At 47.5% G+C, this 26,234-nt stretch overlaps 1 protein-coding gene and 1 pseudogene across 2 annotated transcripts in view; one reads left to right on the forward strand and one right to left on the reverse strand.

The window, feature by feature from the left end:
- Positions 1–26,234, forward strand: part of ANKRD45 (ankyrin repeat domain 45) — a 360,539-nt gene that overhangs the window by 330,834 nt on the left and 3,471 nt on the right. The window lies entirely within an intron of this gene.
- On the reverse strand, positions 456–24,383 carry LOC147747836 (histone H2A.Z pseudogene; annotated as a pseudogene).

Genomic DNA, 26,234 nt, shown 5'->3' on the forward strand with positions numbered 1-26,234 from the left:
TACAAGTATTTGAGTGGAAAGCCTTTTGGTAATGTTTTACCACTGTCCTTGCTTGAAACATTGATGGCTTGCATTATTTTGCTGTCTATTTTTGTTTTTGTTTTTTTTGGATACGATATTTATTGCGCAACGGAAGTGAACAGAACAAGTATCGTATGTATGTACAAAACCCAAGTGTTTGATACCATCTCTGCACTACAATTAAAATGTTTGACAGAATAAAACTCACCAACCAAAACCAACTACTTTCTGAATCAATAGCTTCTTTGAAGCCACAGCAACACTTAAATATGGGGTAAGAATTCAATCCAAATGGCTGGTTACAAAGCTAACTTTGCAAATACAATTACAAAAAGGCAGGGTAATTTGGGAAAGTTCACTTAAATGTGTGTAGTCCATTTTTTGTTTAAATGTTTAGACAGCCCCTTCTTCTTCTCAATCAAAGATCCTTGACGTGTAGATAGATCACTAAAGGTAACTGCATTTAAGTGTGTTGCTGCTCTTTCTTTCCAATGAGAGACTTGTGGATGTGTGGAATTACACCACCACCAGCGATAGTTGCTTTAAAGAGGGAGTCCAATTCTTCGTCACCTCTGATAGCAAGCTGTAGATGGCGTGGGGTGATTCTTTTTGCTTTCAAGTCTTTTGATGCATTACCATTAAGCTCAAGAACCTCGGCAGTTAGGTACTCGAGGATGGCGGCGCTGTACACGGCAGCTGTAGCCCCCACACGTCCGTGGCTGGTGGTCCTGGACTTAAGATGTCTGTGGATACGGCCCACCGGGAACTGAAGACCGACCCTCTGTGAGCGGGAAACAGCCTTTGTCTTGGTCTTCCTGGAATCAAAAAGACAACGTGACCTAGTCCGCAAGGCAATCGTTTTGTGTATATCTGTGGGTATACGTGGATATGTCTAAAGATCATTCCAACACACCTTTAAGTTTAACAATAGGTGTATTACTCCAGATACTTGCCAGTAAGTCATAAAAGTAGCCAATCTCTGATACATCTAACTTTAGACAACACAGGACATACATTCACAAGAGAGACGACACATGAAAAAATGTGTGAGTAGCTAGAAGACACCTCACGGGCGCACCACCATTGGGGCCCCTGGTTGGTACTCACCAGGGTGGCCCTGTTCTCATCATTGGTATCAACTAGCTTAACGGAAACGTGACCGACTCCCAAAAGGAAAAGACAGTGAATGGTGCAGTGAACACAAACTTATATGTGACAAGGACTAACAACGTTCAACATATAACAAAACAAATACTGAACGCACAAGAATAAGGACCTCTTTATTTGTATTCTCCTGTCCGCTAACAGTAAACACATATATAAAACAAAGAGAGAAGCGAATACTCCCTATCGATTCGCTTACAACTCGCTGCCAGCCATTTCAAAACACTCCTAAAGGCTTCCAACGGCCGAGACAACAGCGGACTAGGCACCCAGGCAGAATGCGGTGTCAGACCGAATAAACGCGAGCCCCGACTATCTCCAATGCTCCGTATCGATCACCGATTTAAACTGCACTCCTACGGAAGCCGTTTGCACAGCTGACTTCGCAGCTTCATCAGCCAATGAATTCCCTGCAACGTCAACGCCATCACGTTGATGACTCAGTGTATGTATCACGTGAGCCTTTTGTAGTTCTTGTCCTAACTGAGCTACTTGTTCCCAAAGCAATTTATGCTTGATTGTGCCACCTTTTGCATCTTTGTAACCGTTTTGAAACCAATTCTGCAAGTATTCATTGTAAGATTGAACACAATAATACGAATCGCACACTATGAGTGTGGGGAATTCGCGATCTGTATTTTCAAGCACCATCTTGAATGCTTGTAGTTCAGCTCGCTGAGCTGTACAATCTCCTAGAGATTGCGTTTTAGTGACCATTGGTCGGAATTTACCATTGCGCCAGCGACCTTTACCGATCGCTCATACAGCACTATAAGCTTGTTCACCCCCTGTAGTGGGTTGGGCTGATCCGTCAGTATAAATTATACATTCATATTTTTCAAGAGGCAGAATTTCAATAGGCAGAGGACATTCTTGTTCGTATTGTAGAAATGCTTGTGTTTTCAAATAATGGTAAAAAATGTATTCAACGTCTGTTGCAGCAAAAGAATTAACCCATTGTATCCATCTCGGATGTAAAGCTTTAGCAATTGGAATGCTCGCTTTTGTTACTGCCTCTAAGGCAGGTACAGGATTTATGACCATAATGCGTTTCCTCTATGCGAGAGCTCTCTCTTTTGCTACTGCAGTTTGAACCTCTGTCAGAATTTTTTCTGTTGCAGTGAATTTCATTTCTGCTTCTGTGTACAAATGTGATTTGTAAGCTATTGGAACTTTTTCTCCTTCATTAAAGGTTAAGTATGTGAATCTGCATTGTCCTGGAATGATTCGGATCACTAAGTTGCGTACGTTTACGAGTGTTTGTAAATGTTTTGCTGCTAACATGTCTGTTTGCAATGAATGCAAAATTTCTGTGTTTTTGAGTTCAATTAACTGTTTGAAATCAGGTTTGATTAATTCGTAGGGAGGTTTAACCCTTTCTGTGTAATTTAGAATGTAAGTTCTTCAGTAATTTAGGAAACCTAGAATCATCTGTAAGTTTTTCAGCGTTTTTGGAGGTTGGAGCAGCGCACATTTCTCTAGAAAGTTTGCTGCTTTTGCCTTCACTTGATAATTCATATCCTAGGAAAACGGACGTTTAAATCGGCAATTCTGGATTTTTTTAAATTGCATTAGTACCCTTCTGAGGCTAATTCAAGTATGATGGTGTTCACCCTGCTCAAGTGCCTATCCAAGTCATCCTCTGTTAGATAGATGTCATTGACATATGATAATGCCTCATCATCATAGGTTTGTAGTAACTCTGTTACCCTGGCTGAAAATAACCCTGGACTATTCTTGAATCCCTGTGGCAGACGACAGAAGTGACGGTGTGTCCCCATAATTGAGAAAGCGGTCAAATACCTACTCTCAGGTGCAATGTTTTGACAGAAGAAACATTTAGAAATATCTAATGTGGTTTTATATTTTTTACGCACAATGTTATTCATTAATGCTGCACTATGTGCATTTTGTACTGCAAAAGTTTTGCAACAAGAGTTTAGATGTCTGTAAGCCAAAACTAGACGATATGTATTGTCTGGTTTGGAGACAGGAAACAAAGGATTGCTCATTGACGAGGTGCGTGTTTCAATCACCCCTGGTATTCTGTTGATCTAATATCTCCCTGACCTGTTTTTTAGCTTCTTGCTTAACTGGGCCCTGCTTTGTGCAGTTGGTTGATTTTTTACCTGGATTTTGGTTGGTTGATAGCTTTATTTCGATATGCAAATGTATCTTAAAAGCATTACATACAAGTATAAAACTGCAGATCATTGAATTTAAAAATACATTCAAGGATTAAGACAATAAAAAGTGCCATTGATGGATACAATAAATTAATTAAAAGTGAATTAAATTGATATAGTCAGTCTTTTGGAGCGAATCAACCATGCCCATTTTAAAAATTTTGAGACACCACAGACTATAGGGGGGAAGTGTCAGTTAATAAGATACGTAATGCCACCATATGCTGGCGTGTCCCTAATAGTCTGAATACAGGTTTGAGCCAACACCTCCTTGGTCGGGAATAATCAGGGCACTCAAAAAGAATATGTGCCACCGTCTCAGGCCTTGTGGAGCAAAGGGCACAAAAAGGCGACAACTGCACAGACATTTTCCATCTGGAAAGAAAATCCCCTATCGGAAGAGTGCCCACTCTGAACTTAAAGTACAGAGCCCTATCGATTGGCATGGTAATCAAATCCAGATAGGGTTTGTAGGCCACCACGTCCTTGATTCTTAAAAAGGCTGCGGTGGAATTGCAGTGACGGGGGTTACTGATAAGTTGAGAGGAGACCCATTCCCAATAAAGTTTTTTCAGGATAGCTTTAGGTAGTGCAGATTTTGTAGCCCAAGAAGCCCCCAGACCCAGTTCCCCCAAAAGGTTTTTAACATCCCTTAACCATTGGATCTTGTGCCAGCCCCCATTCCCATCACCTCAGACAGCCCATCGGCATATGATTTCAGTTCTGGGACCCTCCATAAGCGGGCCCATAAAAGCAGCGGCCGGAGGCGAGCCTGGTCCTTAATCGATTTGCAACCCACGTCCAAGAGCACTGGAACTGTGGGGGTGCTCAAGGGGAGAGCCAGTAGGTCTTTCAAAAATGTGCTCTCTGACTTAGATAGAGCCTCCAGATTGCAAAGGCCCCAAAGTTCCGGCCCATATAACGCTGCTGTGACTCCTCTTGCTTTGTAGATGTCAATTACAGGTACCACGGACTGTTTAGATGAGGCTCGATACTCCCTTAACAGCGCACCCTCCACCCTTTTTTGACTAAGAATCATCTTGTTAATGTGGGGTGTCCAGCTCATAGAACCACTCACACGTATTCCCAAATATTCAAACTCAGAGACTTTCTCGATAGGGACAGAGTTCAGGGCTGGGGCGCGTCCTAGTTTCCGTGGTGGGTGCATAATCAGGTATTTTGTCTTTTCCACGTTGATTACCAGGCCCCTTGCTGAGCAAAATTCCTGAAAATGATTCAGAAGCTTCTGGAGACCCTGGGGAGTCTTGGCAATGAGGAGGGTATCGTCTGCAAACAGCAGGGTGGGGGTCCGTACCCCCCCCCAGCCTGGGGAGGGTGCATCTGCTGGTTCTTGAAGCAGATGCTCTACCACGCCGTTTAAGTACAAAGAAAATAGTGTGGGAGCTAGTACACATCCCTGTCGGACGCCCCTGCAGACCGGGATTCTGTCAGTCTTTTCCCCATTCTGGCCCCAACACACCTGGGCGTAGTTATCTGTATGGAGTTTGATTAGGAGCGACAGAATGTAAGGGGGTAACCCAAGACCCTGCAGAACCCTCCAGAGTTCCTCCCTAGGAACCAGGTCAAAGGCAGTCTTCAAGTCAATGAAGGCCAGATAAAGACTGCCCTTGCCCAGCTCCATCACCTTCCAACGCAATAGCATCAGTCTGAAAACCTGTTCGATGGTCCCCGTTCCTGAGCGGAATCCCGCCTGAAAATCAGACAGGATGAGGTTTTCGTCCACCCATTGGAGGATCCTCCCCAGAATCGCCTTCCCCGCCACCTTTTGTGTCGAGTCAATCAGGCTTATCGGCCTATAGTTCCCCGGATTGTCCCGACAGCCCTTTTTAAATATGGGAACAACCTCTGCCCCTTTCCAAGATTCAGGAACAGGTCCTCCCTCCAAGATGGCATTCAGAAGGGCGGTTACCAGTTTGCCCCATTCGGTCGGGTAGGCCCGAAGTAAATCCCCTGGAAGGCCATCAGGACCGGCTGCCTTCAGGGCTACCAAGGACTTGATTATATTTACAACCTCCGGTGGAGTGAAGGGGTCAGGAATGCTGTCCTCTACCGAAAGGGCAGGGGAAAATGGCTCATTGAGGGTCCCTTCTACCGGTGAGTATAAGGCCCTGAAGTGGTTGAACCAGGATTTTTTACCTGGATTTTATGGTGAGGAGAATCCTACATGATTTTTATATAATGTAGGAGCCTGGGCCACTGCCCATGTCCTGGCATAAGTATATTTTAAATGAATTGGAATGTGGTTGGAGAAAGCTGGCATAATGATGTCTTTGCCATGTCGGCACTCCCTGACAAATTGTGGTGGCCAGTCTTGTTCACCTAGAAGAATGTATTAACCCTTTAAAAGTCGCTCCCAAAAGAGTGCTCTTATTTTTCTTGTTATGTCCCCCTCCATCCGGAGTGTTACTTCATATAACGTATGTGGGACACTAACCCTGGTATCTGCAGTTTCAACTTAGATGAACTCATTCAAGTCCACTGTCTCCAGATGATCCTTTAAGTTCTTGCGAGCTATGGTGACTTCTACATCGTTTGAGCCCATTCCCCGTTCTTGAGTTGTGTCCTCAAGATCCTCGGCATGTCTGATTTTTAGACCTGCTACTTTCTTTTTGGTGAATTGAGTTTTCTTATTTTTCTGAACGTGTTGATCGTCTTTGAAATTCATACGTTCTTCCTTGTATTTCTGACCGTTCTCTTCTTTCGGATTTCTGTGAGGAAAGCTGAAAGGTACGAGAGGAACGTGTATCAGTATCTTGACATCTATCAGGTTTTCTTAAATTATCCCTATTCCTGAGGTTATATCTCCTTTCAGAGGGCTCCTTTTGAGGAGACCTACCTCGGGATTGAGAACGCTTCTCTTTAGAAGTTTGTTTATTGTTCACCCACTTCTTTTTAGGAGTAGGAGGGTTTTAATAAAGACCTTTAACTGTGTAATTCTACTAAATTCTGTATATTACTTAGTAATTCATCGTCTGACATTGCTTCAATGTCAGGGTCAGGTCTGTAGTTGGCTAAAGTTAGCCATGTTGCTCCTGGTCTACCTAGTGGACCGACCCTGGTAATGTGATTTATATGTTTTAGGACGCCTTTAAACCAGAGCGCATGCTCTTGGTATGGTATTGGTATTCTCACCCAGAATCACCTAGCGTTCAGAAAACAGCTTAAAACGTGGATTTTTGACAAATAATCCTCCTCCCCTTCCTAAGCGCCTTGAAACCCTCTGGGTATGTAGTGCGCTATATAAATTTTATGACTTGACTTGACTTGACATATATCCTCGAAAGGAATGTATTCCTCTGGTACTTCATCTTCTTTGTAGAAGTGATACACTTTTGTTCTTGGATCTGCTTCAGGGAAGATTATCCATGAATAGAATACCTCTGTCTGATGATATTCATGTGGCTCTATCACAAAAACTACCCTACCACCTATTGCTGATAGGCCATTTCATATGAGTTTTATAGTGAAGGCTTTCCTTAAATTTTCTGGAGTGCTTATAGCATCCTCGTCGTTTTCTTGGAAACCTGTTGTGTCAAAAGCTGCTGGATTTACTGCAGCTCCACTGTTCCACTCCACTCCACTTGTCGCTCTCTGGCATTTTGTTGACTGAAAGTTTGCAAAGCAAGTTTCAAGGAAACAAAGATAAGGTGCACAATATTTTGGAACACTGTATCATTCAACGTTGAAAAAAACAAAAACTAATACATAGGATTTTCGTCCTACTCAGCTATGGCGGATATTATCCCTTTAACCAGTCCAGACGTCTATTGGAGTATTTAAGGAACAAGCGGTCTCTGAGAAAAGCACGACTGAGTTACTTTATTATCTAGCGTTAAATTAGTGCCTTACCAAATGTTGGCCGCCACGTAGTGTAGTTCCTATATTCCCAATTGGCTCTGCGCATTGGAATAATATATCCTATAGATTTGACGTAGAACTTAGATCAACTAGGTCTCTATCGAATATACTAAACTTAATGGTGTGTGTGCCAGCTAACTCAGAGGTCACTAGAAACTTTCTCGAGTACACAAGAAGGGATTTGTTTCTGACAACCGCATAAACATGACCACTTTGTTTCCCAAGAATAAGAATATATCTCTCAGAGTCGTGGAAACAATAGATAAGTATTTCACTCAGTCAATCGTGCATGCTTCGTTTCAACAGAGTTGCAGAGAAATATAGAGACAGGCGTTTTCAATAAAAAGGGTTTATTGAACAGTCTCCTTTCTCATGCAAGAGAAGTGAACTGCTATAATCGTTATGCAGAATGCAAAGTATAATGCGTACAGCGAGAATAGTATTATGAAATAATACTGTAAGAGCATTGTATGGTTTCTAAGCCATACAAAAATACATACATAAATAACATAGACTAAAATACTCAACTGGTGCTTCTAAAATACGCCTACCCCAATGTACCTAACCTAAGTCTAGTACGAGGGAAGAAGTAAGTGTTGTTTAGCCTAGGATTGGTTTTGCCAAGAATCTACCAAAGGTTTCTCTAGGTTCCAATCAGCTCCATACCTTGTTAGAATGAAGGAGGTCTGGTATCTCTGTCTCGGGGTCTCGATTTCCCAACTGCCCCAAGGGGAGCCGGAAACACTGGAGCTGGATTCTCGGCAGGAGAAAGGAGGCTTCCTGATCAGTGCGTTAGCTGGAGAGTCGGCTTCCTTGGGCACTTGCTGTAGCGAACTGCGTCGGGCAAGTAGGTCTTCGAACTGCTCTGAACCACTGTATCTTGCAATAGCAAGTGAAGGTATATTTAAACCTTGAAGGTGTTTAGGAATGCCATAGTTTGACGTAAAGTCGGGCATATGAATGTCATAAATGAACCCCTGGGGAATAGTTGTTCATTCTAAAGTAACTGAGTTTTTGGAGAAATCAATATTCAAGCAAGGGGAAGTTCCCTAACTGCTTAAGCCGGTTTTCCAAGAAATCGTTGTGACGTTTGGTGAACGGATGGAAGTAGTCATGCCTGTATTTGGTTAGCATGGGCTATGCCTAAATAAGGGCTTGATTTCTATGCCTATATAAGGGCAACAAGAATTGTACCTACATAAGGGCACGAATCGGGAATATGCAATTGGAGCCTAAAACGCCACACAACATGCATTCTGCCCATTACTTACAGTTGGCTTCATGTTTTGTAATTCACAGGGGCATATTCTCAAGAACGTGTGATAACCATCGCAAGAGTTACTTCACCCAACTTCCAACATCGCAGTCTATCGCAGGAAAAAAATGCTGTGTTAACCAAGCATTCTCAACACGGCGGTACCATGCAATAGTCACCAGATAACGCGTCAAATGTCTGCGTTGAACTCAATGCCACGCCACAAAAATGCGAATCGCGAATGTCAAAAATCCTGCGATGAGGCCAAAAGCAGCATAAACCAGCGACAGGCCTGACAATCCCACGCGTCTGGCGGGAAAATGCACTATAAAAGCTACATGGATGCACCCTGACCGAGCACAGAGGCCGACGCGAACCCTACAACCCCCACAGACCACCAGCACTGAACAACGGGGTCGGGGAAGGCCAGGGAGAAGACGGAGAGGAAGATGGGGTGCAGTCTGCCGGAAAACCAGATCAGCGTCACGGGGGTGACAGAACACTACCATCAACTGGCCCACAATTAGACTACCAGGAATGCAGTTCGAGTGTCAAGGAGGCCAATCGAGGAGGCCAAGAGGTGCTGGCACGGTGTGAAAATCTAAAACAGGCACAAAGCCTCTGTCAACAGGAAGGCAGCAACGGCGACAGGAGGTGGGAGTCCTGCGCCACAGGAAGAGCTGGAGGAAACGGAGGCCACAGTCATCAGTGTGGAGACGGTGCAAGGAGTTGGAAGTCCGGTCACAGCTCGGGAGGACCTACACAACATCAACAGGGTGAGTAACCACCAGGGACTGGGGGGACGGGGGGGAAATGGGCACAATGGCACACATGCACAACGAGGACTAGCACACTGCACAACAGGCCTACTACATCTGACAGAGCTGGAAACTGTGAAATGGAAATGTACGCACACAGCCTCACACCCGTCATGTAGTCCAAATGTATACGTCCCGCATCCAAATCCTGCACCTCCCACACAGTCACAATGTACATTGCCTGACAGTCTGCATGTAAACAAGAACAATGTGCCAACATAAATGTCAACACAATGTCACCATGCATCTCCTCTTCACATTGCAGAGAGACACACAACGCCTCCAGAAGGGCAAAGAAAACCACACATCAGTGATGCCGGAGAGGACCACCACACCTTTGACACCGACGCCCTACAACAGCCCATGGACATCCCAGACAACCCACCATGAGGACCAGGGCAGCCAAACTACGCAGAGGAAAACACAGACCCTGCAACAGACCACACAGCAGGAAGCACCCGCAAGCATGGCTGGCTCACAACACTTCACCGAGCCACATATGGCATCCCCAGGCCAGGTGTCAGAACGCCAAAAGGAGGTGGCCGAACAGGTGCGGGTGTGGTACGAACCCATGGAAGGCGAACTATATCACAGACGTGGGTGTCCATTATCCTTCAGGGACCACCTACACCCCACAGAGGAGACCCACACTGCCATTGACACATGAAGATGCACATACCCAGTACATAACCACGCCCATGGGCACGCAAATATCAGTCACACACCCATGTTGGTTCTGCGTACAACAGCCCAGTCCACTCCCCTTATGAATTGAGTGGTTATCGACAAAGCTACATCTCCAAGCTCCAACCCGCTGCCTGCGGTGACATGGTTGCATCCGCTGTACACAGCACATAGTAATGTGGTAGGGCCCGGGGCCCTCATGCATACAACAGGACCACAGGGACACACGCAGATGTTGAACTGGTTACGGGCCCATATGCCCTGGCCCTTTATTGGCAGGGGCACATGTACAGTGACCCCTGTGCTGGGTGTGTGTGTGGGGTGAGTGTAAGCCGGTCCGCACGGAGTGTTTGGTGCTGGCAAAAACCTGAACAATGGACACCAATGGAAAGGAAACATAAAAACCTGCATAACAGAGTCTACTGCTGAGCAACATAGAGGGAGCCGGAGCAAGTACAAAGGTCACCCAACATACAAACAGAAGTGTCCATGAGTTGCAGTGCACTGAGGTAAGGGCACTAGAGATGAGCACACTCATGTGAAGAAAATTTCTTTTTTGTGTCCCTTCGGGATATTCCTGATGCAGACGCAGTGGGGTGTATCAGACCTGCATCATCTTCCACATCAACGTCCCAGATCTCCCACACTGCCTGAGGTGACATTGCTGTGCAACCTCTCCACAGCACAAAACTCAATCAGTGACAGTCCATGGTTTGCGGTGCACTGAGTTAGTGGTACCTGGAGTGCTGAGCAGGGTAACAGGCAGATGATGGCATCCACGACAGGTGCGAGCAACTCTGTTAGTCTGTCCGTACCACTATTTCGACTCTGGCAGGTGGCGGTTGGAGGTTGTCCTGGCAATGGTGGCATGTGCCTCCTGCGCTGATGCGACGTCCGGGCCGGTCTGAACTCGATGTGATGTGTGAACCCTGGTGGGCCGCATTTGTGGCCGGATGCAGTGGACAGCTCAGGGCCACAGACACCTGGCGTTGATGACCCCAAGACCGTCGCCTCAGAGGTCATCCAATGTCTCAGAAGAAGGGGTCCCGGACCTGACCAGCACAGAGTTAGTGTCCCCGAATGCACAGCGGCCGGCACAGGCACCCCGCCATGGGACAGTGACTTGCGGTCCACTGAGGTAGGGCCACTCGGACTGACCTGGTCCTCGTCGAGGTCCAAGGGGAATGTGATGGAGGTTAGCGGGGAACAGTGGAAGGTGTCTTCCTGGGCATGATGCAGAGGTTTGATCTTATCCAGAAAAAGCAAATGGGGGAGTGGAAAGCGACAGCCTCGTTGCCACCAACAATTCGGTGTCAGCTGCATGAGGATGAAAACTACCCCCTAGTCCATGGACTCAGATGCCACCCATGTTCGACCAGTGAGTGTCCATGAATTTTGGCAAACAGACTAACCGCCATATTCATGAAAATCGGCATTTGCGATTGTGTAATAGCGAAAAAAAGCGAATCGCTATTCAGAAATCGCAAATCCGAATTCATGAAGAATTGCGATAAAAAAAAGCGATTCGCACGCGATCGCAAATTCCGTTAGCGATGACCGATAATTGCAGAATAATCGCTATTTCCGGCTACCGCGCCTGGACTGCGAGCTCGCAAATAGCGATATCGCTATTTGCGATATCGCTATTTGCGAGATCGCAAACTCGCGAGATCGGGAAAACGGGAAGTCGCATTTCGAGCCCAGCAGCTCGTCTGGGCGCAAAAGAAAATTGAAATTCTCGGAGCAGGAGCTTGAATACCTCATAGAGGGGGTGGTGGCAAATCATGACAGACTGTTTGGCACTGATTCTAGGAGGGTCCCTGAACAGGAGAAGCGCCGGATATGGCAGGGGATAGCCGCAACAGTGAACTCCGTGGGAGTGGCGGACAGGTCCCTTGATGAATTAAAGAAGCGGTGGTACGGCCTCCGAGTCCGTGCCAAGGAGAGGGTGGTGGCGCGCCTTGGGGAGTCCTCGGGCACTGGAGGAGGAGGACCAACTGTACCACCCAATACTGCCATGGAGGACCATGTGGAGGACACCCTGGAGAAGGAGGCCTGTGTTGGATTTACGAGACTGGACTCATCCCGCACCACCCAAGACACCCAAGGTAAGTGGCATGCGAATGTGACCCTGCCCCCTATGGATGTCCATTACCAAATAGGCTCCCCCAATGTCCCATAGGCATGCCAGTGTTGCACATCAAGGAATGTCCTGAAGCATTGTGGGAGATGTAGTCTGGCCACAATGTTGTAGTACCACAATGCAGCCAGACAGGTCCCAAAGCACACAAAGCCACTGCCATTCAGGGAATGTCACCCAGCATGCATGTAGCAACTGCACGTCTGCCAGATACATGCAACTAATGATCCACCACTTACCCCCACAGGTGGCGATAGCAGCGACAGCGAAAGGCTGCAAATCGATGAGGGGGTGCCACCACCAACCCAGGCACCAGCCCCTGCCGCTGCATCAACACCAGCAGCAAGAACCACCTGCAGTGTCCCCCCTGCGACTGCTGCAGCACCCACAGCCGCTGCCAGGCCAGCCACCATCGTGCCACCTGCTACCGCTGCTCCTCCTAGAGCCGCAGCCATGGCAGTCACCACTGTGCCCCCTGCATCTTCTACACCAGCAGTCACACCCCCTGCATCTGGCGCACCTGCAACACCTGCGGTCATACCCCCAGCAGCTGTCGCCTCTACATCTGGGGCTGCGCCAGTTTCCACGCTGCGGCCAGCCACACACTCAGGCCAGCAGGGCAGGCGTGGCAGGTCACACCAGCGTTCCACACCAGCTAGCAGGCGGGCCAATGATCAGGGACTGGCGCGGCTCAGCGTCGAGAGACGCATGCTTCGGATTCACCAGCGCCAGGCACAGCAGCAAGGAGCTATACAGCTCCAGCTGCATATGATAGGGCGCAATGTGGCCACTGTTGCAGGACACATGGACGGCATGAGGGCAGCCATGGCAGGTGTGGGAGAAAGATTGGACACCATGACTGCAGTCATGGCCGGTGTGGGTGAGGGAATGGCCCGCATGGCGTGTCGAGACAGCGCAGTGGAGCACGCCGGCGCCACCGCCAACTAATCACCCGGCTGGCCACTTACAGCAGGGCTAGTTATGTAGCAGCGAATGCTACTTCTCTGTTGGCGCTGCGCTCCCTGACCCAGCAGCACCAGATAATACAGTGCAGCGAGGACATGACTAGGGTGCTGGAGACCCTCACCACGGCCGTCATTGCTCTTCACCCTCCAGCTATTCCATCTGTTGTGGGGGGTGATGATGCGAGTGAGGGGGCGTCCAGCGTCAGCTCTCAATCTGCCTCACAGGTCCCACCACCCACCCGCAGCACCAGGCCCACCCCATTGCCTGAAGCCCCGGAGGAGGATGCCCCTCAGAGGCGCTATGGCGCAACGCGCACTAGGCGCTCCTGAGAACTGCAGTAAATCAATGGCACAGGCTGAAGTTAAGCCTGCCATGTAGTGATGCACAGCAGTATGGCGTAATACTGTTTGTTGTAGTTATTTGGACTGGAACCTTATTTTTATTTTTGTGAATTGAACAAATACATTTATTTTGCTACACACATTAGCGTTGTGTCATCATTACATTTTGCATGCATTGTTGATTTGTGGGGTGATGGAAGTGGTTGTACTAGAAACTGTTCACTGTGATGTGGTTGCGACGTCTGTGCCCTTCTGCTGGGTTCTTCCCATGTGCATGGCGCGCATGTGCAGGTGGCCGGTTGTCCCCCTCAGATTCACTGCCAGAGATGTCAACAGGTATCCGGCGCTTGGTTGCAATGTTATGTAGTATTGCGCAGACAGCCACAATGCGGCAGCACTTTTCAGGACTGTAATACATGGCCCCACCTGTCTTGTGCAGTATGCGGAACCTGCTCTTGAGCAGGCCAAATGTCCTTTCTATGCAATTCCTTGTCCGTATGTGTGAAATATTGTAGCGCCGTTGCTGAGGTGTAGCAGGGTTGAGGTATGGGGTCAGGAGGTATTCACGGAGGGCGTAGCCACTGTCACCTGAATGAGAGGAGCAGATGGTGATTGCCTGTGCTGCGCTGTTACATCTTAGCAATGTGACATTTTCAACAAAGTGTACTTACCAAGTAGGTGTCCTTCCCCAAACTCTCCCCTGACCAGTCGTGTGTGGAGGCCGCTGTGCCGGAAAATGAAGGAGTCATGGGTACTCCCTGGGTACTGTGCGACAATGTCAGTGATGTATGTCTTAGCATTGCAGACCATCTGGATGTTGAGGGAGTGGTAGGACTTTCTATTGCGGAACATATACTCCATGCCAGCTGGTGGGCAGATGGCGACTTGGGTACAGTCTATGCATCCGAGCACATGTGGAAAATGGGCTACATTGTAGAATTGTAGCTTGGTCATGTCCAATTCCTGTTGGCTGGCGGGGAATTTGATGTGACGGTGTAGCTGGGTGAGCATGGCGTCAACAAAAGTGTGGAGGCAGCGTGACATGGTGGGCTGGAATATCCCCCCAGCAGCCGCTACTATCCCCTGGAAACTCCCGGAGGCCAGGAGGTGCAGGCTACACAATACCTGCACATGTGTAGGCACAGCATTGGTACGGCTTGTTGGGTGCTGCATCAGGGGGTCAAGGTCCTGTATTAGCTGCATTATCATTTCCCCATTCAGCCTGTATTTAGCATATATCTGCTCTCTGGTTTGGCCCAGCAAGGTGACCCGCTGGCGGAATATCCTGTCCTGGATCCTGCGTCTCCTCCGTGCTAATCGCTCTAGCCTTCGACGCCTCACCACCATGTACATTCCTGGCATTGTGGGACTCCTAATGCTGCTGATGATGATGGTCCTTATGTGTGATTGGTCAGGCCAGTACCTGTTGGTGATAGGACAACGGTTTTTTGAAAGTTTTTTTTGCATGGCTTTTATGGTTACCACCTGCTTTGAGTTGTCCTTATTTTGCGCAGTGCAAATAGCGATTTTTGGGTTTTTCGCTAATAGCGATTTTTCTTGAATACCGATTGCGATTATATTGCGATTTTGCTATTATTTTCGCAGAATCTGTGGTGTGTCGCTATTTCCGATTCGCTAATGCTCACCTGCCGGGATTCTGCGAATATATTAGCGAATTCGCAAATATGTGTTTGCGAATTCGCTATTTTGATGTTGAATGCCGATTACGGAAATTGCGCCCGCATTTGCATTTTCGCAGCGATTGCGGGCGCAATTTTACTTCATGAATCAGGCTGTTAGTGGCACCGGGACTGAGAGGGTATGCAGTCTGCGATGATGCTGGTACCCTGATATGAACTCCACCATTGCTAAATCAGGGCTCTGTGACCTACCGGCCCACAGCCACATGTCATAGGCTCACGGTGCACAGAGTTAGTGACACTAGGGCAGTTGTATTCAATCACCTCCGTAACGATGATCCTTTTCTCCTCCCAAATGCCACGCTTCATCCTCTTACACCTCTCCTTGCATGCATTGATATGTATTGATATGCCTTTGAATCATCGATGTCCAGTTTCGATTCTGTGACCTACTTGTGCGCAGTTAGGCCACGGGCAGTAGTCCGCGTGGGCCCACATGTACGTTTGGTTGTGATGCTAAGCACAGACTTTGTGGCACCAATTGAAGGGAGTATAGTGATATAAAGTCAGCCATAAACATCGTTCTCTACCATGGTGTAATCAAGACTCAGTTCCAAATGTATGACCTACTAGTCCGCTGTGTCAGCCGGTAGAGTACGTAAACGATAAAGGAGTCCTACGTGCCTTGCTCTAGGAGGCCGTGGCAGTCGTAGCAGGTTGCCAGAGTCACAGACATCAGGCTTGGAGCGTGCACCGGCACGTGGTGGGCCCTCTTCTACACATGGCAGTGTCAGCAGGTGGGCATTAAAGCCTGGTTGCGCAGGGTCGGGCAGGACTGGTTTGGGTACCAGTGTCCCAGGGTGCAGTAGGCACACAGGATCGCAGGCAACTCGGGGTGAGAGGCACCGCCCTGGCAGAGACATTGGGCATTCCGGAGAGGACCACGTCCAGAGTTACGTGCCTTTTATTCACACCCCTACGCTGGCCTGGCATATGCCGGGCCAGCTCACTCCGCTCACGCTTACGGGGGGGGGGGGGGGGACATAACAAGCTAAAGTCCCCGCAATCTTGCCCACTGGCTGGCGTGACATGGTTGCTTCCACTGTCAACTAAACTCCAGATACCAGCAGTGTGTGTCGACATGGATATGTGTGTGTGGTCTGCATACCAGTCTGGCCATCACATCCACGCCACACTTGGCATTGTGTACATTCTCACTCATAGGTCACTTGCCTCCTTCGCACATGTCTGGTCTCCACCTCTTCCGACATTCTGCTATTGTGTGGTTGATGAGCCATGCCATTGTTGGCGAATGTACATGGCTGGGCCACGTTCCCACAGTGAGTTGTGCTGTTGTGTCTGGTGGGTGTGCATGTTGTATGTGAGCTTGTGTCGTGTTCATTTTCTGTGTTGTGAGTTGCATGATTGTGGACCTGAGGTGTGTGGTGTGTGCATTTGGTATTGGCAAATGAGCAGTGCATTACCGTGGGTGACATCCTGGTGGCGCAGTTTGATAATGGACTGTCGGAGGTGTATGAATAATGCTCTCTGCCTGGGTAGTTGGCGGCGACGGCCGAGATTCCCCGGTAGTCCACTAGTGTCTGCACATTGGTGGGATACGTGCGCTTTCTGTAGCGCTTATTGTGTGCAGTGTTGCCAGGGCGCAGAAGAGGAACATGTGTGCAGTCAATTGCCCCCTGACACGTGCGGGAATCCAGTTGTGGCGTAGATGCCTTGCTTGGTCTCCGCCTGTTCCTGCGCAGCGTGTGGGATGTATAGATATGTATAGATAGTGGGGTACCAAGCTGATGGTGTCATCCATGACCCTTGTGAGGGATTTGGATTGGCCTGGCTGTGTGACTCCGCTGACTCGGGCGGTTGTTGGTTGATGGGTATCAGAGGCCAACATGTGCATCACGGCCAGCATCTTTGTCTGAGGTGGGATGTTGGTTGTCCACTGTGTTGGTACCGTCAGCTGGTGGCCAATGGTGGTCAGGATGTGGATGTGGTTTGTCCCTTTGAGCCTGTAATGAGCAATGACATTCTCTGGCGTTGGGTCTATGTGGTTGGTGCATTTTCTGGGGTCGCTGTCTTTGTCTGCGCTGCCTCAGTGTTGGTCTGGGGGGGGCAGGTGGGTCCCGGGGGGCACCAGGGGGGTCCCTGGGGGTGGTGGCGGTGGGTGTTGTGGCCCTCTTGGGTGTCCGTCCCGCATGTTCAGTGGCTCCATGGCATCTATTGTTCTTCAGGTGTGGCTCTGGTTGGGCTCCCTTTTGTGGTGCAGGCTGTGGTCCGACTCTACACCAGGTCAGAGCAGTTGTTAGTTTCCTGCTGCTAACGAGCCTTATCGCATGTTCCGTGGTCTTTCCCCCGATTTGGCTGGTCATTGAGAATGTTGCGGAGTGGTGGTGTTGCGGCTTCTGGCACTGGAACGTCTACTCTGCATCTCATTAGCGATAGTTGCCGGGGTCGTCTGTGGTGATGTTTTTTACGGCTGCTATCGCGGGTAAACTGGTGCTATGGGCTGTTAGCACCAGCTTGTGAATGGGGCAATACATTTATCGCGACTTTGGCTGCGGTAAAGTGTTGTTAACTCGGCGATAGCTCCTTGAGAATATGCCCCACAGTTGCTTACTTTCTGTTTGCTGGCTTTAATTATTTTAGGCTGTCCAGCATCTAGCTTCTCTTTGTCCTACCCATGGCGCATAGCCTGTTTATAATGTGCTGCATAACTAAACACTTATAAGGTCCCAAAGACAAGGCCTATTGGCTATGCCAATGCTTGTTTCTTTTATGCAACTAACAACCATTGTCAAAGCCAATAGTTCTGGCTTGTTGTAGGTGTAACATTACTTGTTGTGTTATTTATCTGGATACAATGCCAAGAGGCAAAATACAAGTTGGGCGGTACACTATACTAAGCACAGATTTTTGGCTTAGGTGTTTTCCGCCACGCCCTTGATTACATCAAGCACCCCCTTTGGAGATATCCCCCAGTTTTTTCAACCCACTTAATGCCCTGGCAACAACACCATGTCACAGTTACCTCATGGCCTGGCACTGTGCATCATGCATGACTTATGACTTCCACTTTTTCAGATTGCTTATGTGCAGAGTCATAGTGAACCCTCCCCCATCCCTTGTTTTAGGAACTACAGCAGGGGTGAAATTCTTGATGGGCCTCTTCGGTCTGCAACTCTGCAGACAAAGAATCAGCTCATAATCAATATGAAAATGTGGGCGAGTGAGTAAGTGAAGGGATGGATTAGTTAAAGGGTGAATGGATGAATGAAAGGGTGAATGGATGGATAATGAGAGAAAGGATGGATGGATAAGAGAAAAGGTAAATAGATGGATATATGGGTGGATGGATAGATGGATGGATGGGTAAAAGGGTGGATTGATGAGAGAAAGAATGGATGGATGAGTGAAAGGGTGGATGATGGACAAGTGAATGGGTGGCTGGATGGGTGAAATGATGGATTGATTGATGAATTGATAAGTGAAAGGGTGGATGTAGGGATAGGTGAGTGAGTGAAAGGGAGGGTAGATGGACAAACGGATGGATAGATGAGTGAAGTGGTGAAAGGATGGATGAAAGAAAGGATGAGTGATAGGATGGATTCATGATTGTATGAGTAGATGGATGGGTGGGTGGATGGATGGAAGGATGGCTATATGAAAGGGTCAAAGGAGAGAGAAAGGGAGGATGGATGGATGGATGAATGAAAGGGTGAAAGGATGGCTGTATGGGTAAATGGGTAAATGGCTGCAGCATGAATGTGCATCACGGCCAGCATCTTTGTCTGAGGTGGGATGTTGGTTGTCCACTGTGTTGGTACCGTCAGCTGGTGGCCAATGGTGGTCAGGATGTGGATGTGGTTTGTCCCTTTGAGCCTGTAATGAGCAATGACATTCTCTGGCGTTGGGTCTGTGTGGTTGGTGCATTTTCTGGGGTCGCTGTCTTTGTCTGCGCTGCCTCAGTGTTGGTCTGGGGGGGGCAGGTGGGTCCCGGAGGGCACCAGGGGGGTCCCTGGGGGTGGTGGTGGTGGGTGTTGTGGCCCTCTTGGGTGTCCGTCCCACATGTTCAGTGGCTCCATGGCATCTATTGTTCTTCAGGTGTGGCTCTGGTTGGGCTCCCTTTTGTGGTGCAGGCTGTGGTCCGACTCTACACCAGGTCAGAGCAGTTGTTAGTTTCCTGCTGCTAACGAGCCTTATCGCATGTTCCGTGGTCTTTCCCCCGATTTGGCTGGTCATTGAGAATGTTGCGGAGTGGTGGTGTTGCGGCTTCTGGCACTGGAACGTCTACTCTGCATCTCATTAGCGATAGTTGCCGGGGTCGTCTGTGGTGATGTTTTTTACGGCTGCTATCGCGGGTAAACTGGTGCTATGGGCTGTTAGCACCAGCTTGTGAATGGGGCAATACATTTATCGCGACTTTGGCTGCGGTAAAGTGTTGTTAACTCGGCGATAGCTCCTTGAGAATATGCCCCACAGTTGCTTACTTTCTGTTTGCTGGCTTTAATTATTTTAGGCTGTCCAGCATCTAGCTTCTCTTTGTCCTACCCATGACGCATAGCCTGTTTATAATGTGCTGCATAACTAAACACTTATAAGGTCCCAAAGACAAGGCCTATTGGCTATGCCAATGCTTGTTTCTTTTATGCAACTAACAACCATTGTCAAAGCCAATAGTTCTGGCTTGTTGTAGGTGTAACATTACTTGTTGTGTTATATATCTGGATACAATGCCAAGAGGCAAAATACAAGTTGGGCGGTACACTATACTAAGCACAGATTTTTGGCTTAGGTGTTTTCCGCCACGCCCTTGATTACATCGAGCACCCCCTTTGGAGATATCCCCCAGTTTTTTCAACCCACTTAATGCCCTGGCAACAACACCATGTCACAGTTACCTCATGGCCTGGCACTGTGCATCAGGCATGACTTATGACTTCCACTTTTTCAGATTGCTTATGTGCAGAGTCATAGTGAACCCTCCCCCATCCCTTGTTTTAGGAACTACAGCAGGGGTGAAATTCTTGATGGGCCTCTTCGGTCTGCAACTCTGCAGACAAAGAATCAGCTCATAATCAATATGAAAATGTGGGCGAGTGAGTAAGTGAAGGGATGGATTAGTTAAAGGGTGAATGGATGAATGAAAGGGTGAATGGATGGATAATGAGAGAAAGGATGGATGGATAAGAGAAAAGGTAAATAGATGGATATATGGGTGGATGGATAGATGGATGGATGGGTAAAAGGGTGGATTGATGAGAGAAAGAATGGATGGATGAGTGAAAGGGTGGATGATGGACAAGTGAATGGGTGGCTGGATGGGTGAAATGATGGATTGATTGATGAATTGATAAGTGAAAGGGTGGATGTAGGGATAGGTGAGTGAGTGAAAGGGAGGGTAGATGGACAAACGGATGGATAGATGAGTGAAGTGGTGAAAGGATGGATGAAAGAAAGGATGAGTGATAGGATGGATTCATGATTGTATGAGTAGATGGATGGGTGGGTGGATGGATGGAAGGATGGCTATATGAAAGGGTCAAAGGAGAGAGAAAGGGAGGATGGATGGATGGATGAATGAAAGGGTGAAAGGATGGCTGTATGGGTAAATGGGTAAATGGCTGCAGCATGAATGAGTGGATGGATGGGTGGAAGAGTGGATGGATGAGTGTGTAGATGGATAGAGTGAAAGGGTGGGTGGATGGATGGATAATGGATTGATTAGTTAAAGGGTGAATGGAGGGATCGATGAGTGAAATGATGGAAGGAAGGATACATGATGGATAGGTTTGCAAATGTTTGAATATGTTTGAATATGGATGGGCTTACTTATTACTATTGGGGACCTCCTTTGATGTGTCTGTAAAACTTATCTTTGGTCCTGAAATTTTGTCCTGAATGTTGACCTCCTGTCCTGAATTTTTGTCCTACATTTTGAACCTTTATCCTGAATTTTCATCCATTCCAGTTGGTCTCCCTAATTCTGACCATCTGAGATGACCTCCTGAAAATGCTCCTTCATGTCCTCGGAGATGTATGTCAGCATCATTTGGGTCATGTCCCATAATGCATTGGTATAACAGGCGAGATGGCAATTGGTGGTTAACGATTTCAGAGCCATACTCTCTGCCAAGAAGGCATTGTTGCCGCAAGCCTCCAGACTTGTTAACTTCCTATCTGAAGGTACAGTATGGAAGTGGCCACCCAATTCCATACTGGAGCAAGGTGATTGAATAATCCAGGCTCTCTGGTGACAGGTGTGTGAAGAGAAACTTTCGGTTGCCTAGCATGGTACGATAGCGGCGGGCCACAAGTCTGCCCAACACTGGTGTAGATGATAACTTTTCCCAAGCCACCATGACAGGTGCCAGCAAGGCCTCATTGAAGGGCAACAAAGGCTCTGATGTGGCTGATGATGGCAAGAGGACCTCAATTAGAATGTTGGTCATTGCCTCTGGTGAAGGAGCTGCAAATCAAGGTCTCTGCTGCCTTTAATATTATCTTATGGAGAGACACCACCTCAGACATTGGTGGTCTAGTTGGGAATTCCATGGCCAGTTCCAGCAAGGTATCTAGGCCACTTGCTGATGACAGGCCTTGAAACTATTAGAGGGGCTTGTTGTCTGGGTCGACATAGGACAGAAACTCCACAGGGTCTGAGCCTGTGTCAAAGATTTTGTGGAGGTGTGTCCTGTAAGCCTCCTCTTCCATCAAGCGTTGTGCCTCCCTAGGAATGAAACCAAGGATCAACATGGGTCTGCAGCACCGGTGATGCTGTATCTGGAAGTGGGGGTGGCGCTGAGAAGTGGAGCGACAGATCAAAGCAGGGAAGCATCGAAACTGAAGGCACTGTGCCGACCGGTGTTGGTTGGAAAGACAAGAACAGCAGAAGCTGTGGTGGAGCTGACGAGGCTCCGTGAGATAAGCCGCTGGAATTGGGAATTTGGGTAATTGCGGCATCAGAGACATAGGCAGGGAAACCGGCACTGAGAGCTCGGAACACTGTGGAGGTCTATCTGGAGCCGGCCTCGATGAAGCAGGGCTGTGCTGGGGACCCCCAAGTGGTATCTTGACCAACTCTGGTTCCATGGACGAAGCTCCTGTGGAATCGGAGAGTGCCTGGGAGACATTCCTCTGGAGAGCTTCTTTGCCTTTGTATGGTGTTTTCTCTGTTTGGTGAACGAGTAGGATGCAGATTGGGAACGATGTCAAGAACACTTTTGATGTCAGTGGTCATCCTTTGCCCTGGGCATGCAGGGCTTTCCATCCCGCTCCTTGATGGCCTTGGGGTTTATACTGAGGCACAAGGAGCAGGTCTTTGAATCTTGGTCAGACCGCAGATACCACAAACACACTGAGTGGAGGTCTGTTGAGAGGTGATGTGGTACTGCTGTTTGCTAAGTTTGTGTAAGGAATTTCCTTATGGTTAAAAGCTCCAGATCAATGTCAAATGCATGTTAAACAAGCATTGGCATAGCCAATAGGTCTCGCTTTTGGGGCCTTATAAGTATTTAGTTTTGCAGCGCAATATCCTTGGTGCAACAACATCAGCTGTTGCATGTCTCAACCTTGTACCTTATAAGTGTTTAGCCATGCAACAGTTGATGTTGTTGCACCAAGGATATTGTGCTGCATAACTAAATACTTATAAGGTCCCAAAAGCGAGACCTATTGACAATGCCAATGCTTGTTTTTGTTGGTAAACTGTAACGAATAATAGCAGTGGGGAAATATTATCCGTGGAGTGAAAGGTGGCTTACAAAACAACAATTAGGTTTACCCAAGCAGAGGCACAAGAACAAACGGTCATTTCTGAAAGAGTAGGTGCACTTAATTATACTTTTTGTATATTGACATTCAGCAGAAAGAGGGTGAATGATTAATGTTTCAAGTAATAGCACAAACTGACAATTCTGTGGCCTTATGATAACGGAGGAAGAAGATAAATAGAGAAATCCCACCTAAGTGGAAAATGAAAAATAAAATCCTTCTAAACGTTATTTGGTTATTTTGCAGTTGACTCTGGTAGCAACTGAGGGTAACCATAACAGGGTTCCGACAAGGGTGAAATTTCTCCTACGACCTTATCCTGATCAGAAAAAAACTTGTGCAAATGTTTCCTACTTTATTCGCTCTCATGTTGTGGTAACGGAGGTTTGGATTTTGCTGCACTCCCACAATTACCGGCCTTGCAGTGCAACCATGCTAGTTGTTTCTTTTCCTTTGTATAGAGATCCGTTTTTACCACAGAACAAAAAATAACAGCTCTCTCAAATTTAACAAGTAAGAAAATATACCACCAATGCCTAAAAAATGTGGCTAATGTATCAGGTTTTTGCAGGTAAAAAGATTTCTTCGCAAATCCTCTATTTCACTCGATCAATACCGAATGACTTTCAGTAATCATAATCTATTTTTTCCCAGGTCTACGAAGGAATTTACACTGAAAGAACACAATATCTCCAACTAAAATGCCTGATTGAGTATTAATGACCAGGGCAGGATGATACGTGAAAGAAAAGTTTGCGAATTCTGCCAAAGAACAGGATTAACCATGATTCAGTGACAGCTCACATTGACGTGAGAATAATACCACCATGTTCTGGCACACCATAAAGAAATATTTACTGCATATACAAACCTAAGGTTCAGGCCACACACGCAGAGGGAATAAACACCCTTTTAGTCTACAGACCTCGTGAAAATTAATCTGCCCACAGCGCTTAGAGTTTCCAGAGTGCGGCGAGTGCACCAGATGCCAAGCTCCAAGCCCAACCCACTTCAAACGCCAGTTCAAAGCGCGACGGAATTTAATGTCCGTCCACCCTTTTAGGATGCATCTTGATTTTACAGCACGTTTGTGTTACTTATCTAGAACTATTCCTCTGGGGCGGCAGATTCTTATGAGGACTACTGGAAGGTACATTTCCCTCCCCGTTTCTATGAATCGTTTTTTTGTGCCGTGCTTCCCATGTCCGTGCGATTTGATCTGAAACTGAACAGCGCCGTGTGCATGATGTTCTCAACAGTGTCCTCACATGCGTTCGGAGCTTCTTGCTAATAATTATTCTGGGGTCAGATAACAGACATTTTAACATAGGCGATCGAAGTTCACGTCTCCTTCCCCTTGGAAAATCCCTTAAAAATTTTAGCCATAAGTTTTTTACCTACAAAATGCGGCTTTAATTCAAACATTTTCCAAACGCCCCACGAGTAATCACAGAATGCATCACTAACCTTTTCGCTGCGTCTTCTGGAACTTCACTGCTGCCATGTTGAGTAGATTCATGCTGTACAGTTGTAGTCGATAAAGAGTTGCAGGAGGTATGGGACATGGGCATTGTGGGGCTTCATCACGGCTCTTCCTTGCAGAAGCTCACATACTCTGCACAAAAAATAAGAACCGCGTGCGCCTTGCGCAAGTAGGGGGTGGGGGGGGGGGTGCGTCCGAGAGCAGGCAGCATTTCCCTTGCGGGAGCGAGCGCGATAATTACTACCATATGGCGCTGCTTGCTCCCACAAGGGAATCGCCAGACGTGCACGCGTTGCCATTGGAAGCAATGCAACGAGTGCACGTTTTTGCCAGCAAAGCTGTGCCGATGACTAAAGGTCTCTTTCCTATTCAGCGCATGCCCGCTGCGTAGGCGAGACCTAAAAAGGAACGGAATTTGATGTGCCGAGGTGGGTGCTTTATGGCCTCAAAGACATCTCCTGATGTCACGTCAGGCGCCGACTGAGTCCATCACTCTCTATCAGCAGTATCGTGACTTGTTTATGGCCTTTAACAACTGGTATCACCTTCGGAAGCAGGTTATAATACTATACTAAAACACTGAAATGTGGAGAGTGACACGGATTAGAATGAAGTGCTCAGTATTATTAATTGCTGTTATACACTTTCTTCTCCGGGATTCGAATGCTTATCCTTCTGTCTCTCCCTGTTTATCTTATAACACTCTACACTCAGTGAGTGGAATGTTCTAATGGCATCATAGCCCTTCAGCCACTGACTACAGTGGTTGTTGAAGGCCCCTTCCTTTGTTACAGTCTATAGTAATAGCATGAAGGTTAATCTTTTTTCTTTTCTTAACAAGTCCACCAACAGTTCTGATAGAGAGGAATCACAATTGCTCTCCACTGACATAAGCAAGAGGCCATGCCTCCAACCGCTCCAAAGAGTGCAATTGTTTGTAAGACTGCCTGCTCCAAGCCTAAAGGTGCAGGTAACCTCTTGTGGCATAGAGATGCACACTTCCTCACATACCTGCCACTAGGTCTCCTGTTGCCTTTTCCACCAGTCTTGCAGAGCTGCAGTTTGGCAATCTTTCAACTGAGGCTGGGGAGGGAAGCAACCTCACCAATTCTGATGTCTTGAGTCCTGACCACCTGTATTTGAATTTTGAATTTGAATTTTGATTTTTTTTAAAATTTATAAAGCGCGCGTACACTGTGCAGTTTCTTGCCGCTAGTGGATTCTTGAGCTAAGGCGGACACTGGGGGCTATATGCTGAAAGCTTGTTGGAACAGAAAAGTCTTGAAAGCTTTGCGGAACTCAAGGTAGGAAGGGGAAAGTCTGACGTGGGGTGGGAGAGAGTTCAAAAAGGTAGGTGCCAGATCCGAGAATTTCTGACCTCCCGATCTTTTTTTCTTAAATCGGGGAATAACTAATAAAGATTTAGAAGAGGAGCGTAACGCTCTAGAGGGGCAGTAATTGGCAATGGACGAGTTGATAAAAACAGGGGCAGTGCCCGCTCGAGCTTGAAAAGTAAGACAGCCAAGTTTGAACAGAGCGCGTTGTTTGATGTGGAGCCAGTGAAGGGCAATAAGAAGGGGTGAAGAGTGGTGATATTTGGGTAGGCCATGTACCAGACGGGCAGCTTGGTTCTGCACCAGCTGGAGATGCTGAAGTGCGTAAGCGGGAGCGCCATTGTAAATTATGTTCCGTAGTCGATCTTGGATAAGATCATGGCCATCACTATAAGTTTCAGAGCAGAGAGGGAGAAGAACCGGGATACTTTCCTGATGATGCGGAGGGTGAAAAAACAAGAGGAAACGACAGAACTGATATGAGAATGGGTGTCAAATCCTGGTTAAGAATAATACCAAGGGTTTTGACTGAAAAAGA

Source organism: Lissotriton vulgaris, chromosome 1_1 (genome assembly GCF_964263255.1).
Source record: "Lissotriton vulgaris chromosome 1_1, aLisVul1.2, whole genome shotgun sequence".
Classification (NCBI taxonomy): Eukaryota; Metazoa; Chordata; class Amphibia; order Caudata; family Salamandridae; genus Lissotriton; species Lissotriton vulgaris.